The following is a 7,110-nucleotide window of genomic DNA, read 5'->3' as shown; positions in this document are numbered from 1 at the left end:
TGGGCTCTACTAGCAGAGATTTGCAATAGAGCAAACCCATGATACATAAGGACATATAATGTGAAGCTAATTGAAAGGACCTCCAGGATAGTGAAACAAAAGCCATATAATGAATGATTGTTGTCCTTAATGTACTATGTTGTCTCTCATCTCCTTTGCTGTCCCTTGGTTATCTCATATTGGTAGAGTATCTCACTTTGTTATCTGATATATTGAACTTATTTGTATTTGGATATTTGAAATTTGATAGGGAAGGGGGGAAAACCAAGACGGGTGGGAGGTGTGGGGGGGGAGGGAAACGGGTACCAAGACATGTGAAAGGGTATCAATGTATGTGAATTAATGCACCTTCTATCTGGCAAATATCACGTAACCCTTTTACTAATTACAATAAAAATATTGTTAGAAAAAAGAGAGATGAAAAGGGACAGGAGATGAGGAGGGTCATGAGATGAGGAAGGGACAGGAGATGAGGAGGGACAGGAGAGGAGGAGGGACAGGAGATGGGAAGGGACAAGAGAAATGGAGGGAAGAGGAATGAGGAGGGACCAGGAGATGAGAGAAAAATGAGATGAGAAGGGACAGGACAACGGGAGGAACAGGAGATAAGGAGGGGACAGGAGATGAGGGGGGCAGAGAAGATGAGGACGGACAAAAGTTGGGGAGTGGAGAGTAGAAGAGGATAGATAGTAGATTGGGATGGACAGTAAATTGGAAGGATCAGGTGATGCGGAGGAGATAGGAGATGCGGTGGAGACAGGAGATGGGGAGGGGACAGGATATGAGGATGGACAGGAGATGGATAGGGGATAGGAGATGAGGAGGGACAGAAGATAGGGAGGGGAAAGGAGATGAGCAGTGACAGGGATTGAGGAGTACAGGAGATGAGGAGGGATAGGAGATGAGGAGAGACAGGAGATGTGGAGGGACAGGAGATGGGGAGGGACTTGATATGAGGAGTAACAGGAGATGAGGAGAGTGGAGATGAGGTGGGACCGGATAGTAGGAAGGGACAGGAAATGAGGAGGACAGGAGATGAGGAGGGATAGGAGAGGAGGATGGAGAGGAGATTGGAAGCGACAAGAGAAAGCATGGGGAAAGGAATGAGGAAGAGAAAGGAGATGAGGGGGAAAGGAGATGAGGAGGGACAAGACATGGGGAGGGACAGGATACGAGGATGGGACAGAAGATGAGGTGGGGACAGGAAATGAGGACTGACAAAGCATGGGGAAAGGACAGGAGATGAGGATATGAAGATGATGGGGAAGGGATAGGAGATGAGGATGGGCAGGTAATGAAGAGGGACAGTATATGGGGCGGGACAGGAGATGGGGAGAGTGAGTAGATGTGGAGGTTACAGAGGGTGAGGAGGGATAGGCGATTAGAAAGTTCAGGAAATGAGGAGGGACAGGAGATGAGGAGAGAAAGAAGAAGGGGAGGGACAGGAGATGAGTAGGGACAGAAGATGAGGACGGACAGAGATGTGGATGGACAGAAGATGAGGAGGGACAGGACATGTGGAGGGACCGGAGATGAGGTGGGACCGAAGATGAGGAGGGATAGGAGATGGGAAGGGACAATTGAAAGGGAGGGAACATGAATCAGGAAGGGACAGGAGGTGAGGGGGATTGAGATAAGGAGGGTCAGGAGAAGGCGAGGGACTGGAGATGAGGAGGGGACAGGACATAAGGTGGGGAGAGGAGTTGAGGATGGACAAAAGATGGGGAGTGGAGAGTAGATGAGGATTGAGAGGAGATGGGGAGGGATAGTAAATTGGAGGAGACAGGTGATGCGGAGGAGACAGGAGATGGGGAGGGGACAGGATATGAGGATATACAGGAGATGGTTAGGGGATAGGAGAAGCAAACGGACAGGAGATAGGGAGGGGAGATGAGATGAGGAGTGACAGCTAATGAAGATTACAGGAGATGAGGAGGTATAGGACATGAGGAGTTACAGGAGATGAGGAGGGAAGAGGAGATGAGAGGGGACAGGAGATGAGGAGGGACAGGAGAGGGGGAGGGACAGGAGATGGGAAGGGACAAGAGAAAGGGAGGGAACAGGAATGAGGAGGGGACAGGAGACAAGGGGAAGTGAGATGAGGAGGGACAGGACAAGGGGAGGGACAGGAGATGAGGATGGGAAAGTTGATGAGTGGGGGAGAGCAGATGAGGATGGGCAAAAGATGGGAAGGGGAAGGAAGGAAGATGGCGACGAGACAATAGGGACACTACCTAGCTTTCTCTGACAAAAAGAGAGAACCAGGGAGTCCCACGAGCCAACTATCTAAAGAAATCCACAACAACAAACTCAAAAAGCAACGGAGAAGAACTCAAACCGGAATAGAAATCCAGATAAAGCTCACATCTCAAAGAATTTGGAACGCGAGGACCCCTCCCCCACCTCTCGCCCAAAGCCTTGGAAAGCCGCGCCCTACCAAGCTGAGAACAGTGGCTTGAGCTGGCACTGGCTCCACGCGGGGAAAACGAGGGCGGGCACCGGCTCTAACCCACGAAAAGCGGCGGCAGTGGAGGGCGCCAGGCTGGGAGCCCAACGGCTGCAGAAACCAGCACAGAACTGGGCCAGCGAAAGGTGGAAGCAGCGGAACCCAGACACGGAACCAGAACAACAAGCGGCTGAACTCAGATGCAGAACACAGGCTGCAGTGGAGACCCGAGGGGAGTGAAAGACTCCCCACCACCGAGGAGCTCCTGCAGAGGGACGCAGCGGCGTGAGTAATACAGCGCATCCCCAAACACATCGGGAAAGCAGAGCGGGTGCCAAGCAATAGAACTTAACTCAGACCCCAACACCCCGCCTGAGAAAGACTGGCGGAAGCAGGGGGGCAAGGAATTTAGAATCCTGTCCCTCCCCTCAACAGCCCCCTCCCTCAGGCCATTGACTGGAAATTGACAGGCGGGCTACCCATAAGTCCCAGCACCCCACCAAGGAAGGCGGGGCTGCCCCAACTCTCACCCGCCCAATGGGCTCAACCCCCAGCCCTCTGAATGGAGACTGACAAGCAGGAGGACCCTAAGACTCAGCACCCCACCAGGGGAGGCGGAGCTGTCCCTGCTCCCACCCGCCCACCAGACTCCTCACCCAGGCCACTGGATCTGGAGAGTGGAGCGCTTTGGGACCCTGCCTTACAACAGTGGGTAGGGGGTGCGGGTAAATAGGAGCCAGCATCTGCCCCCCCACAATTCTCGAGCGGGGCATCCTCCAGCTGGGAATCCTGAGCAAGACACCACCGAGGCCCCCCCCCCCAACAGTCACAGACTCTGACAAAGCAGTGGAAACACAGCAGGGATCTGAAGGGCCCACCAGCAGCCAAGCTCCCCTTCTGAGAACCAAAAAGGCACAGCTCCGCCCTTGGAGCCCACATCCCCAGCAGGGTCCCGCCCCTGGGAACAGAGGGGCCTCCTGCTGGTCCTGCTGAAAGCTCCTGAAACTCTCAATCCCCACACCCTTGGCTTGGGGCTGACCCTGGAAGCAGCACAGGAAAACGTCCACCAACCACGCTCAGACGGAAGCTCGCAGGTCCACTATGAGGCCACTGGTTGGGCTAAGAGCTAGTCGTGCAGCAACACATAAGTTTTATTCAAATACTTTCCAAACATTGTACTCAAATACTCTACCTACTTACCCCCTGACCTCTCTCATTCTATTTCTCTACCTCTGGACCTCTGCTCCTCTTTCAACCCTTATACTGCATGGATCTACACTTGATGGCTGTTGAGCAACATTGTATATCTAGGTGTTTAATCATTCTCTAGGCTCAGAGAATAAAGACAATAGAGATTGGATTGAGAGGCTTATTGTTTTGGATATAAATCGCTTATCAGTGAATAATTAGACTAGTCAATAACTGCACAAAAAGAAAGAGTGATAACACCAATCAAAACTTATGAACATCTAGAGTCTGCCAGCTACAGAGGTCTAGGTTGGACATATCTGAAAAACTATAATTGTGTTTAGTATTAATCTTGCTCCCATTTTCAAATGGGCAGAACAAGAAACTCAAGAAAAATGTCAAATCAAGAAACAACACCTCCCACCTCCCCCACCCAATGTAAACATCCAATGGAACAGTCACTGGCAAACCTAGAGGAGAGTCTTCCAAGTGCTGTACAAATGCAATTGATAAACATCATTAATGAAAAATGTGAAAATATAAAGAAAGAGATAAGGGAGGAATCCATAGCTGAACAAGAGGAAACCATTAACAAGGTGATAAGTAAAAAAGAAGAAGCCATAAAGGAGGCCATAATAAAGGCTGTTCAAAGAAAGATGGATGAATTCATAGAATCCACAAATAAAAAGGTGACCGAACTCCAGCAAATGTTCAAAGAAAATAAAGCTACTGAGCTAACCACTCAAATGGAAATCAAGGAGCTAAAGAAATCCATACATGATCTAAAAGAAGAGATGCAAGGCATCAAAAATGAGCAATTAGTAGCAAGGGTGATGAAAAATAAAGTAGATAGCTTTGACAGCAGGTTAGATAATGCAGAGGAGAGAATCTCCGGGGCTGAAAATAATTTAGTTATTATAGAGAAAGAACAGAAAATGAGTCAATCCAAATCTAGGAAAAATGAGAGAGCGCTTCAGGAGGTCCAAGATACAATTAGGAAGCCTAATTTAAGGCTAATTGGTATTGAGGAGGATCTGGAGAAAGAGGTCAATGGTATTGGAAATATACTTCAAGGAATCATCTCAGAGAATTTCCCAAATATCCAGAAGGGCAGACCCATCCAGATACAAGAAGCTTTTAGAACCCCAAACAGACCTGACCAGAAAAGAACATCTCACCGCCACATCGTAATCCGAACTGGATCAGTAGAAACCAAAAAAAGGATCCTAAAGGCAGCCAGGGAAAAGGGTTCAGTAACCTATAAAGGAAAACCAATCAGAATCACCCCAGATTACTCAGAAGAGACCATGCAAGCAAGAAGTGACTGGAAGCATATATGTCATGCCCTTAAGTCAAATAACTACCAACCAAGAATCCTGTACCCAGCTAAGCTCTCATTCATAACTGAGGGAACAATAAAAACATTCCATTCCAGGGAAAAGCTGCAACAATATGTCGCAACAAAACCAACACTACAGAGAATTCTGAAAGATGTTCTATACATAGAAAACCAAAATAAAGGCAATATAGGGAAAGAAATGGCACCTAAACAGAATACCACCTGAGGACCACAAGAACTGTCAAGACACAGGCCCAAATAAAAGCATTTAAAAATGGTAGGACCTAATAAATATCTCTCAATCCTAACTCTCAATATCAATGGACTCAACTCTCCAATTAAACGGCATAGGCTGTCTAGTTGGATCAAAAAGCAAGAGCCATCGTTCTGTTGTCTTCAAGAGACACATCTTACCCAAAAAGTCAAGCATCTTTTGAAAGTGAGAGGTTGGAATAAACTCTATCAAGCTAACGGCCCCCATAAACAGGCTGGAGTTGCCATCCTCATATCAGATAAAATAGACTTCAAACCAAAATTAGTAAGAAAAGACAAAGAAGGTTACTACATACTACTAAAGTGATCTTTCCTCCAGGAAGACATAACGATCCTAAATATTTACACACCCAATCCCGGAGCTCCAAACTTCATCAAGCAAACTTTACTTACACTGAAACCATACATAGATCGAAATACAGTGATTGTCGGTGACTTTAACACACCACTCTCACCAATGGACAGATCAACAAGGCAAAAACTCAACAGAGAAACCTTAGAACTGAACAGCTATATAGACCAACTAGATCTAACAGACATCTGCAGAATATTTCACCCAGCAACAACACAATAAACGTTTTTCTCAGCAGCACCTGGAACATTTTCCAAAATAGATCACATCTTAGACCATAAAACAAACCTGGACAGATTCAGAAACACAGAAATTATTCCATGCACACTCTCAGACCACAAAGGCATCAAACTGGAACTGAACACACATCTCCACCAACGAAAACCCTGTAACTCATGGAGACTGAACAACACATTGTTGAATCACCAATGGGTCCTCGAAGAGATCAGAACAGAAATCCAACAATTTATGAAATTTAACAGTAAGGAGCACACAAAATACCAACTCCTTTGGGACACAGCAAAGGCAGTACTCAGAGGAAAATTTATAGCGCTGAGTGCCTACAACAACAAGTTGGAAAAATTGCAAACCAACAAGTTAATATCTCACCTTAAGCTCCTGGAAAAAGAGCAACAAACCAACTCTAATCCCAGTAGAAGAAAGCAAATAATTAAAATCAAAGCAGAATTAAATGATTTGGAATCCAAAAAAACTATAGAAAGAATCAACAAAACAAGGAGTTGGTTCTTTGAAAGAATTAACAAAATTGACAAGCCCTTAGCAAATCTTACCAAAAAATTAAGAGAGCATATCGAAATAAACAAAATCGCAGATGAAAATGGTAATATCACGACAAAAATTACCAAGATCCAGAATATCATGAGGGAATACTTCTCAAACCTTTATGCCAACGAATTTGAGAATCTAGATGAAATGGATGAATTCCTAGCCAATATTAACATACCCACACTGAACCAAGAAGAACTAAGCCAACTCAACAGGCCTATTTCAAGCTCTGAAATAGAAATGGCAATTAGAGAACTTCCACCTAAGAAAAGCCCAGGGCCAGATGGATTCACAGCTGAATTCTATAAGGTCTTCAAAGCAGAGCTCACACCACTACTCCTCAAGCTCTTCGACGAAATTGAAAATGAAGGTTCCTTACCAAACTCATTCTATGAAGCCAGTATAACCCTGATCCCCAAACCAGACAGAGATTCATCAAAGAAAGAGAACTATAGACCTATATCTTTGGTGAACATCGATGCAACACTTCTCAACAAAATACTGGCCAACCATCTACAACAACTCATCAAAAAAATTATACCCTATGATCAAACTGGATTCATCACAGGGAGGCAAAGCTGGTTCAACATACGCAAATCAATTAATATAATTCAACACATCAACAGGAGCAAGTTCAAAAATCACATGATTGTCTCAATAGACGCGGAAAGGGCATTTGACAAGATCCAACACCCCTTTATGTTAAAAGCTCTGGAGAAACTAGGT

The sequence above is a fragment of the Megascapheus bottae genome, unplaced genomic scaffold (assembly GCF_031878675.1).
Source record: "Megascapheus bottae isolate mThoBot1 unplaced genomic scaffold, mThoBot2.hap1 HAP1_SCAFFOLD_51, whole genome shotgun sequence".
In the NCBI taxonomy this organism is placed as follows: Eukaryota; Metazoa; Chordata; class Mammalia; order Rodentia; family Geomyidae; genus Megascapheus; species Megascapheus bottae.
Note: the sequence above shows the minus strand (reverse complement) of the source record.